The sequence below is a fragment of the Hippopotamus amphibius genome, chromosome 10 (assembly GCF_030028045.1).
Source record: "Hippopotamus amphibius kiboko isolate mHipAmp2 chromosome 10, mHipAmp2.hap2, whole genome shotgun sequence".
Lineage (NCBI taxonomy): Eukaryota > Metazoa > Chordata > Mammalia > Artiodactyla > Hippopotamidae > Hippopotamus > Hippopotamus amphibius.
This window is the reverse complement of record NC_080195.1, coordinates 63,646,036-63,656,973: the sequence shown is the minus strand read 5'-3', so window position 1 is coordinate 63,656,973 and position 10,938 is coordinate 63,646,036. Positions and strand designations below refer to the sequence as shown.

At 38.8% G+C, this 10,938-nt stretch overlaps 1 pseudogene; it reads left to right on the top strand.

Moving 5' to 3' along the window:
• The first annotated feature begins 9,801 nt into the window (after nt 1–9,801).
• LOC130830472 (phosphatidylinositol N-acetylglucosaminyltransferase subunit P-like) lies at nt 9,802–10,206 on the top strand (annotated as a pseudogene).
• The last annotated feature ends 732 nt before the right edge of the window (nt 10,207–10,938 follow it).

The following is a 10,938-nucleotide window of genomic DNA, read 5'->3' as shown; positions in this document are numbered from 1 at the left end:
GTGCTCAGTAGCAGGAAGTGCCTCAGAAGGGTACCCAATCAGATGTGAGCAGTCAAGAAGCCTTCCTGGCCTTAAAGAAAGAGTAGAAAGTAACCAGCTGGAAAATCATACTAAGCTCATTCACAGTGAGCTAATTAAAAGGAAAAAAGTTTCCATTCACGGAGCAGTCTTTTTTTGACTTTGACCCCCACATCCAGTCCCTAGTGAAGATACCATCAGCAACAAATATGCTATTCACCTACAGGCCTATAATCTACTTAAGAAAGCAAATATACATTTAAAATGATGCTTTAGCAGCAGACAACCTGTAATCAAGCCCTAGATTTGCCACTTACTAGTTGTGTGATTTGGACAAGTGAGCATCTCAAAGCATCAAGTTTATCATCTGTATAATGGATAACAATAGTATATACTTCACATACTGCTGTAAAGATGAAATGAAATAATGCAACTAAAGTCCTTAGGCCAACCCAGCCTGAGAACTCAGAAAATATTAGCTATCACAAAAACATCATTAATATGATTAATCATATGGTGAGTGTACAAATATTCAAAAGAGCAAGCAATCATTTTCAAATGTGGCTATTTTATAAAACGATTTAGCAGAGACACTGAGGTTTGGCTTAACACTTGAAGGCAGCATGAAAAAGGTTTTACATGGTGGAATGAACAGCAAAAGTCAAAATAACGATGATTTGTCCAGGGGGCAATAAAAAGACAATTTTGACTCTGGCTAGACTTGGTATAAGGAAATAGAAGTAGGAGTTGAAAGGTAAGCTTGTGCCAGATTACAAAACTTCTTCAAACAAGTTCAAGCTTTGTCCTGTACATGGTGGGGACTGAAAGTTTTTGTTCAGTAAAGTAAAATGACCAAAGCACTGCTTTAGAAGAAAAACTGGAAAGGAGGAGACAAGTTAGACAAACTAGCTGGAATGTGACTGCATTACTCCTGCTGCATGGTGATGAAGACATCTCTTGGAGCAGTGACAAGGAGAAAGATGGAGACAAGAAGCATTCTGAAGGATAAATAAACAAGACATACTCACTGAATGCAAGTACTGGTCACAGTCCTAATCTAAAAAATGTTGTCAGGCCACATTTTCCTATGAGCACTTAAGTCTCTGAATTCAAGTTATGAAATTCCAGAGACATGTTGATTCTTTCAGAAAGTTTAATGGCTGATAAGGATATTCTGCTCACCATGAGCATGAAGTCAGCGTTACTGCTGATAGTACTGTGATCTGTATGTGTACACCCATGTTCACAGCAGCATTACTCATAGTAGCCAAAAGGTGGAAGCAACCCAAATGTCCACCAGTGGATGAATGGATAAACAAATTTGATAGATACGTACAACACGCTGAACCCTAAAATGGAATGGAATTCTGATTCATGCTACAATATGTATGACCCTTAAAGATACTATGTTACATGAAATAAGCCAAACACAAAAGGAAAAATAACACCATTCCACTTATAAGAGGCACATAGAGTTATCAAATTCATAGAGACAGAAAGTATAATGGTAGTTGCCAGGGACTTGGGGAAAGGAAAATGAGAAGTTATTGTTTACTGGGTACAGAGTTTCCATTTTAGATGATAAAGTTCTGGAGATAGATATTGGTGATGGTTACATAACAATGTGAATATACTTAACACCACTCAATGTATACTTAAGAATGGTTGAAATGTTTAAAATGCGTATTACTCAGTCATAAAAAAAAGAATGAAGTAATGCCACTTGCAGCAACATGGGTGGACCTAGAGATTATTCTACTACATGAAGTAAGTCAGACAGAGAAATACAAATATCATATGATATCCCTTATATGTGGAATCTAGAAAAATGAGACAAATGAACTTATTTACAAAACAGAAATAGACTCACAGACATATCAAGCAAACTTATGGTTACTAAAGGGGAAAGGGGGAGGGATAAATTAGGAGTTTGAGATTAAAATATACACTACTATATATAAAATAGATAATCAACAAGGACCCACCTTATAGCACAGGGAACTATTCTCAATATCTTGTAATAAACTATAACGAAAAAGAATCTAAAAAAGAATATAAACTGAATATAAACTGAATCACTTTGCTATACACCTGAAACTAACACAACACTGTACATCAACTATATTTCAATAAAAATTTTTTTTAAAAGAGTGATTAAAATGGTAAATTTTGTGTTATCTATATTTTACCATGATAAAAAAAATAATAATGTAGATCTAACGCTCTGAGAAACAGCATGCTCACTCAAAACAAGAGGAAGGTAGAGCTTGCCAACCCACTTAGCCTGGCTGCTCAGCCGAAAGAGAGACCCATCCCGCCCCAGGTCAGACACCATTAGTTGGCTTGTCCAACTGAAGAAATGAAGAGGAAAAAACGTCAACCATCATCTATATCAAAATGATAATGGTAGCACAATGGCTCATGCCTCTCTGCTTTTCAACTGTCCCGGTCTGACACTAAAGGAAAAGAGGAAAAGAAGTCACTTCATCAGTCACAGCAATCCTTCACCTTGGTATTTCCACTGGATGACAGATTCCCTGAGGAAAGGAAAAGTAACTTGCCTGTCTCGCTGCCCTTAAGTTCAGAGCCACAACAAATGCTCCATAGACACACGCACTGAGTTTGAGGGGCTGGAATTACTTAATATACTTCTAGCAATTAAAATTTTCCCAGGTGGATACCATGCCCAGCATTATACTAGACGGAATGCAAATAAAGAAGTATAAGATATGGTCCCTGCCTTTGAAGAGCATATGATCTCCTTGAGGGAGCAAGAATCATACAATGATATAATCATGAACAATACAAGGCAGAGTATAATTAGGTGCTAAATTGTGTAGTACAGATAATAAGTACTCGAGGAGGTCATAAAAATGTCTAACACCCTGTTGAAATGAATAATGGGTCAGGAAATCTTTACTCACTGCCTACTTGTAGAAGCAAGCAGAGAAAACTATAAAATGAACGGAAGGCTTTTTAAAAAATCATCATATTTAATTTTATGTATAATACACCTTCTCTTTCTTTTTTCCCCAAATTTGCTTTTTTCTCAGCCTTGTTTACAAGTAATTAGAAAATGCCTCAAAGGAAAATAAATAAATGTGCCAACAACCATTTGCAAGAATGTGTAAATTACCTTGAAACAGAGGTACTCAATAAAAAATTAATAAATTCAGCCTTTGTAAAAATAAACCTTTCATTCAAAGCTTGATTCGTTCAGACAAAGCCAAGACGAAATAACTATACAGACTTCCCTCCATCCCATATGAGAGCTAATGAGATCCAAGGACAACTGTATTCATTTAGCACCAGAATTCAGACCATCTGCTTTAAAAATGGTGATTTCACAACACTTTACATGTCATAGATCAAAACAGACTTTGTTTCTATAAAGACTCAAACTGTGAGTGTGTATATCTTTTTGTTCTGGCCCACTTCAAACACTAAAAGTTGTATAGTTTAAGCAGTGGGCTGAAGAAGCAAGGCTTTAAATTCTATTTCCTAGGCTGCCAGACTATAATCTCTCTCCAACGCTTTCTTCATCCCTTCTCCCTAAGTAACAATCAAACATTCCGCTCCAACAGAACTGAGTAAATACACAGTTACCTGGTATTTCTCAGTCAACCATCAGCCCCACATAATACCGACAAGACTTGGGGGTGCTTTCGGGAATACACTGCTGTATAACAAACTCACTCACGATTTTGTGGATCAGGAATTAAGGAGGGTTCAGCTGCGTGGTTCATCTCATCCACCTGGTGCCAGCTGGTGGCTGAGGCCATGGTGTCAATATTCAAGGTGGCGTCTTCACTTAAATCTCTTGTATCTCTCTGGTGCTGCATTCTCTCTCCCTCCCTCACTCTCAGCCTCCCTCCTCGGTCCTCATTCTCTCCTCTCTCTCTCTCTCTCTCTCTCTCTCTCCCCACGTGGTATGTCATCCTCCAGGAAGGGTGAGGACCAGGGTGAGGCAAGAAGAGGTGCCTTGGCCACAAAACTGAAGGAGGCACTAATTCCCAAGGGCTGCCCCAGTACTTACTGAACCCTGAGAGTGAGTGCCTTCTTAAGAGTGAATCCCCCAGAGTGCAAAGTTTAAGGAGGTGCTGACTCTCAGTATCGTGCAAGTACACCTGAAAGTGAGCGTCTCCTTGAATTTTACACCCCAGAAAACCCATTTGCCTCAGCCCAGCCCAGGCCCTACCTCTACGGTCTCTTCATATGGCTTGGAAACACCAACACACCACAGCATGGTGGTCTCAGGGGAGTCGCACCTCCTACATCATGGCTATCTTCCAAGAGGTAAGGGAGTTAAAGCTGCTGGACCAAGAAAAATTTGCATATAACTGATGTGGTGACACTTTCACCCTATTCTATTGCTCAAAGCAGTCACTGGCTCTGCCCAAGTTCATGGGTAGAGAAACAGACACCAACTTTTTTTTTTTTTTAATTTATTTATTTATTTATTTTACTGGCTGTGTTGGGTCTTTTTGTTGTTGTTGTTGTGCGCAGGCTTTCTTTTAGTTGCGGTGAGTGGGGGCTACTCTTCATTGTGGTGCGCGGGCTCCTCGTTGCCGTGGCTTCTCTTGTTGTGGAGCATGGGCTCTAGGCGCGTGGGCTTCAGTAGTTGCAGCACATGGGCTCAATAGTTGTGGCTCATGGAATCTAAAGCTCAGGCTCAGTAGTTGTGGCTCGTGGGCTTAGTTGCTCCATGGCATGTGGGATCTTCCTGGAGCAGGGATTGAACCCGTGTCCCCTGCATTGGCAGGCGGATTCTCAACCACTGCGCCACCTAGGAAGCCCCCAGACACCAACTATTGATGAAGGTGTAAGGAGGTCTCATTGCAGAAGAGCAAGTGGTATGAGAGACATTGTTGGAGCCACCTTTGGGAAATACATTCTTCCCCATCTTCCTTTATAAACCTTCCTTCACGTTATTCCTGGAATATTGCAACACACTCCTAATTAATATCCTAGCCTCTAAACTTTATCTTCAATTCAGCATACTGAAATATACTGCTTGCCACCAGACATTTCTGTAATAACTATCTTATTGGTACCCTTGCTTAAATTTTCCAGCAATAGCACTGGCTTATAAATAAAATCCACACTATTCTACCTGCCATTTAAAGTGTTCCATGATTTAGTGCCATCTTACCTGTTGTTGGTTAAATTGTGTTCCCCAAAAAAGATATGTTTAAATCCAAACTCTCAGTACCCGTAAATATGACTTTATTTGGAAATAGCGTCTTTACGTGAAATCAAGTTAAGATAAGGTTGTGCTGGATGAGATTGGCACCTTTATAAAAAAAGGAGAGGGAGATCTGAACAAGGAGACAAGAGGAGACACAGGAAAGAAAGTCATGCGAAAACACAGACAGACTGGAGTGATGCATCTACAAACCAAGGAATGCCAGGGATTGCCAGGACCCACCAAAGCTGGGAGGAAGCAAGGAAGGATTCTTCCGTGGAGCCTTCAGAGGGAGTGTGGCCTTGCCAACATTTTGATTTTGGACTTCTGACCTCCTGACTAAGAGAGAACAAACTTCTGTTGTTTTAAGCCACAAAGTTTGTGGTCATTTGTTATGGCAGCTCTAGGAAACTAATACACTGCCCATCCCATTGTAACCCACACTGCTTCCAAACACTCCCCATTTATTTAAGCAGAGTTCTCTTCCCTGTCCCCAGCTTCCAATTAATTACTGCACCACTCTTGGTCCTTTCCTCCCACTAAAAGGAGCAAAGCAAAGCAGTATACACACCTATAAATTGTGACTGAGTTATAACTGGCATCTTCTGGCATTCTGCTAGGCAGGGCTACTTGTCCCAAACACTGAGTCAGAGTACACCTGGTATAAAGAGAGTTTCACACATTTGTTAACTTAAATAAAAATGCTGAGAAGATTTTTAAGTAAGTGCTTAGAGTTATAAGTAGTACAATTCTTTCCCTGTCATGTTCGTTGTTTATCAAAAAGATAAAAAAAAAGTTTAAGTGAGATAATAATTTGCAGAAATGGATGGTGCAAATCTATAGAAGTCCTTCCTCTGCTAGTCAGTCACCTCTTAGCTGTCAGAAAATGTATGAATTACAGTGGTTTTAACCAACTGGACCAAAAAAGACTTCCAAATTGTAATTCAATAACCCAGAACTCTAGCAAGATTGCCTCACTATAGTTCCCATTTGGAATGTCGGATACAGTATATGAAAAGCTCCTCAAGGAATTAAGGAGGTCATTTATCCTCTTCCCAAAAATACTTTATATAGTAACTTATGCAAAATAAATACAATACTTTTTAATACAGTACACATTGATCACTCAGAGAGATTTGAGGGACAGAATCTGGGATGCAGGAAGTGATCATACTGCTGTATCCTGTGATGGTCAGTCTACATCTGGAGCCCTGAATACCCAGTGGTTACCACGCCTTTGGAGGTAAGTAGATGACCCGGAAGGCACTCATGGGAGTGAGCGAGATGGAGAAGAGGCTTGAGAAACAGCAAAAGAATACAGTAAAGTTTAACTTGAAGAACAGAAGTTTCCGAAAAAACTTAATTCCCTTAATAAGTAAGAAGGGCCTTTCTATTACAAAATCAGACTTATTTTTTGTGCCATAAAGAGTAAAGCTAACACCAGTAAATGAAAGTTATTGGAAGACAAATTTTGAGTCGTCATAGGAGAGATTCCTAAAAATCGAGTTAGTAATTGTGAATTGTCCCTGGAAATGTTCATGTAAAGACTTGTAACTACTTGACAATAGGATCTTACTTATTTTTGCAGCCCTAGTGCATAGCACAGATACTCCCATGTAATAACTGACTAATATGTATTTGATAAATCAAGGGAAATTCAAACAGTCCCTTCTAAACCTAGGATTCCAGTATTTTAGGATTCTAAAAGAAACTCAACTATGAGACACTATTTTCCTTTCAACGGGTCACATTACCATAATTTTCTTTATGCTGGATGTGTACCCCTCAAGAAAATAAAGAAGGACCCCAAACATCTCAGTAGGGATATCCTAGGTAATACCGCATAGTAATAGGTGTAAAATATGAAACACAAGTTCAAAGATTCAAAAACGCATATTTACACATACACTAATCCCTCTAAAATTCCCCTTATTCAAGGCAAAAGTGACCTGCAACTTATCAAACCTTTGCCACATACCTTAAGCTCAATGTTTTCATATTTATTCAAAATCATTTATGGGATGCTGCCCATATGCCAGACATGTCTAGTACCATCAACCAATTTAGTGAGGTGGGTATTAATATCTTCACTTGAAAGCCAAAGGAGTTATGTCCAAGTTCAGGCCACCACTAGCCCATACAGAGCGTGTGTGCCAATAATAATAAAAAATGTACCTCTTTCTCAAGACGTTTTACTTTCATTTGTCAGAAAATGTACTATAATATGCTAATTTTATTAGAACAAGAAACTTTACTGCCTTCTGCCATAAAACTATTCAAATAAATATTCAAATTGATAAGTCTATGATATAAACAGTGTGCACCTGAGATCGATTTCCTTGCACAGTGCACAATTTACTCACCGGTAAGTGACAAACTCATGAATCCCATATGAGATCTCATAAATGTAGCACCGGGGATTTTACCCCAAAGTACTACCATTAACTCCCACCCTAAATGAGACTCATCAAGAATTTCATGTGAATTACGTAATCCTCTGGCTGCATACCATTGCTGACTCCTTTCAACAGTTTCACACTCATGCACTTACAAAATGTATTTATGTGGACATAAACCCACTCAATACACAGAAAGCAACAAATGCTGGGTGAATGAGAAGGGTTTCTCAGAAAGCCCACCATCAGCATCTCCCAAATAAGAACCGCTTCTCCAAAGCCTGATTTTACCTACCAGGCAAACTGAAAAATATTATTAAGATTAATATAAAATAGCTGTTCTCATATATGTCAAGCAAACAGTCAGTTGGAACCTGAAGATCTTAATTATTACAAAAATGATTTTAATCAGATTCCACTAAGAGGGAATCTTAGTGCTTCAGATCAAATCCAAAGTCAAGTCAAAGTGCTTCAGATCAATATTCAGTCAAATTCGGGAAGAAAGATATTTAGATAACAAAGGTTTTTACGAAAAGATTTTGCCTCTTCCTAAAGGAAGATATCCCAGAGCGTGAAATGGCCTTAACACCCAGTAAAATAAAAACATCTTTAGAAAGAACAATGTACGTTTATGCATGTGGTGCTTTAATTCATCCAAATCCCCTTTGCTGGGTTTCTATTATGTTTCAAGTTTTGTGTCAGATGCTGAGAACACAGTGATGATCAAATCCAGACCATGCTCTGCTCTCATGCCAGCAGGCAAAATTAGCGTAAAAAAGGAAAGTGTGATAAGTGCTACAATAGAGACCTAGACAAAATGTAATAGACCTACTTGCTCTTGCCTTGATTTGTTCTCCATACATGATTTCTTGGAATGTAGGTAAATAGAGCTCACAAAAATTCCAGTATGCTTTAAAATTAACGTAAAGACCAATCACTATCATCATATCTGGTACACAGTAAATACATAATAGATGTGGAATGAATAAATAAATGAACTTTCCGGCTTACAAATCAGAGTTGGGCCATAAGCAAACATCCCCATCAATTATAAAATAAGTGTTCATGAATATGAAATATTTTTAAATAGCCAGAAGCCTAAGGCAATTTGACTTGAGAGAAGAGACCATTTAAAATACAAACCTCATACTGACCAGCCTAAAACATACATAAATTATTCTCTATGTCTCTTAGGCTATTTCATGATATATTTTCAGCATCTCAGCAGCACATTTATTTTTATTTTTGAAGTCATGTGGGCTCTTTTCTTTCCCGAAATCCCAACCATATCTATCAACCTGGCTCTGGCAAGAGTGATCAGTTTTGAGGAGTTCTAATAATTTGCATTGTTTTCAGCCATCCAGACAGAGAAGACCTGGGTTTAAAAGCAAAACAGTGAGAGACAGAGACAGAGACAGGGAGATTGCTTGCTGTACAGAGGGACCTCCATTCAAGAATTCCAAGTTTTCAGGTGGATAACTGGAGAATGTTTGTACCTTCAACAGTTTTAACCACTCCACCCTATACTAATCAAGCCTCCCCAAAGACACTCCACTGAAATAGAAGTGAAACGCTATCTACCTTACTCACTTTTTCTTCTAACTCTGTGCCTTCGGGCTTCTTTTTATTCATCTCACATTCTATTATAAATAACTCGAGGAGGGGAACACAGTCTGGGCTCTTCTCCCTCATCAGCGCCTAGCCCAGCACCACATGCAATGAAGCACTTACAAAACGCCTTGTGACGACTGCACCAGACACGAAGCCACTGCGCATATGATACTCAGAAGCTGGCACTTTTTTTTTAAACACGCTTTTAGGCAATGCCTGATGTGAAGAAGCATCACAAAAACTAAAATTAAAAGAGGCCTTTACGCTATTTAAAATACGGTTCTTGTCAACTATCTGCTGAACCCTGTGAGCTTCCTCCATCCTAATTCTCACATGACCACTTACCAGAAAACAGTTCCAAACTGTCTGTGCAGAGTGTATGGGACCGGAGATGGGAAAGGAAGAAGAACATAAATCTGCTCTACAGCTCACACTCTCCAGGCTGGCGCCCCGGGCGGGTGGCACCCTGGGGACCTGGCCTTTCCCTCGATTTCTCCTCTCCGACCCCTGCTTCCTGGTCCAAGCTTGCGCAGGGGGACTCGGCACCCAGGTGGGCGCTTCACGGGCCCAAGACTGTGTGCAGCCACAGGAAAAATGGTGGTAAAGTCACCTTTGCCATTTCCAGAAAGAGCTATCTATGGCTTTTTTCGTTGTTAAGCTCCCAGTTTTGGTGCACACTATATACCTCATGTGAGCTTTTATTCCTGAATCTTGGCTAAACGCCTTACGCTTAACCTATTCGCCTCAAAAATGTTAGGCAGTTGCATTGCCTGTCCACCTCATTAGTACTATAGTAATCCGTTACATAGTCTTATTTGGAATAAACATGGTGGGTACCTCCCCACTCAACTCCTTTCATGTAATCACAGATAATGATCCTAAAAATCAACAGCGGAAGAACTACCAAGAGGCCACCCAGCATTAGAAGATGTTCCTATTAGTGAAGTAAACTAAATATTCCTTCTTGCAACCAAAGAACTTCACACCAAAAACTGAATTGTATGTAGACTAACATTAAGCATTTATTTTTGATATAATAATATTGATCATAATTATTTTGACTCAATATCCAGTATTGAAATGTAAAAAGAAAAAACGTAAGTTGAACTTCTCTTAGATTAAGTTCCGTTAATATTGTAAATGTTCTCAAATATTGACATTAATAGCATAAATACTGCATAAAGTTAGTATAACTACATATATAGATACTATATATGAAAACTACATATATAGTATACTCTATAGTATAACATAATATACTTGCAGAGAAGATCCACCTCTCAGTAACCCAATGAAATTCTGAAGCCATTTATGCTGGCAGTTGTTTTAGATTTTGGCATTCAATAAAATTTAAGTAGAACAATTAAGTAGGAGTGGACAATTTGGGTTACAACATTAAGGTGGCAAAAAGCGTGTTCCGATATGCTATGAAATTTGTACAATGAAACACTAAGTTAGTTCCTGATTCAAACAAATAGTAGGTTTCAGCTTCCTTTTGAAAAATAGGCATCATCATTGCTCTCTATCTATCTTCAGGTTTCTATCATATCTTCAATAGGCTGCATGTACCCAGATCTGATAAGAGTTGCACAGGCATTAGAAATGTTGAAAACTCATATGTATTGGCAACATACAAAAATCATTAAAAAGAGATTCAACCACTTACATGGTGCAATTTTTGTGTTCTAGTTTTTCTCATTTAAAAAGTTTCTCATTACCCCTTAGAGT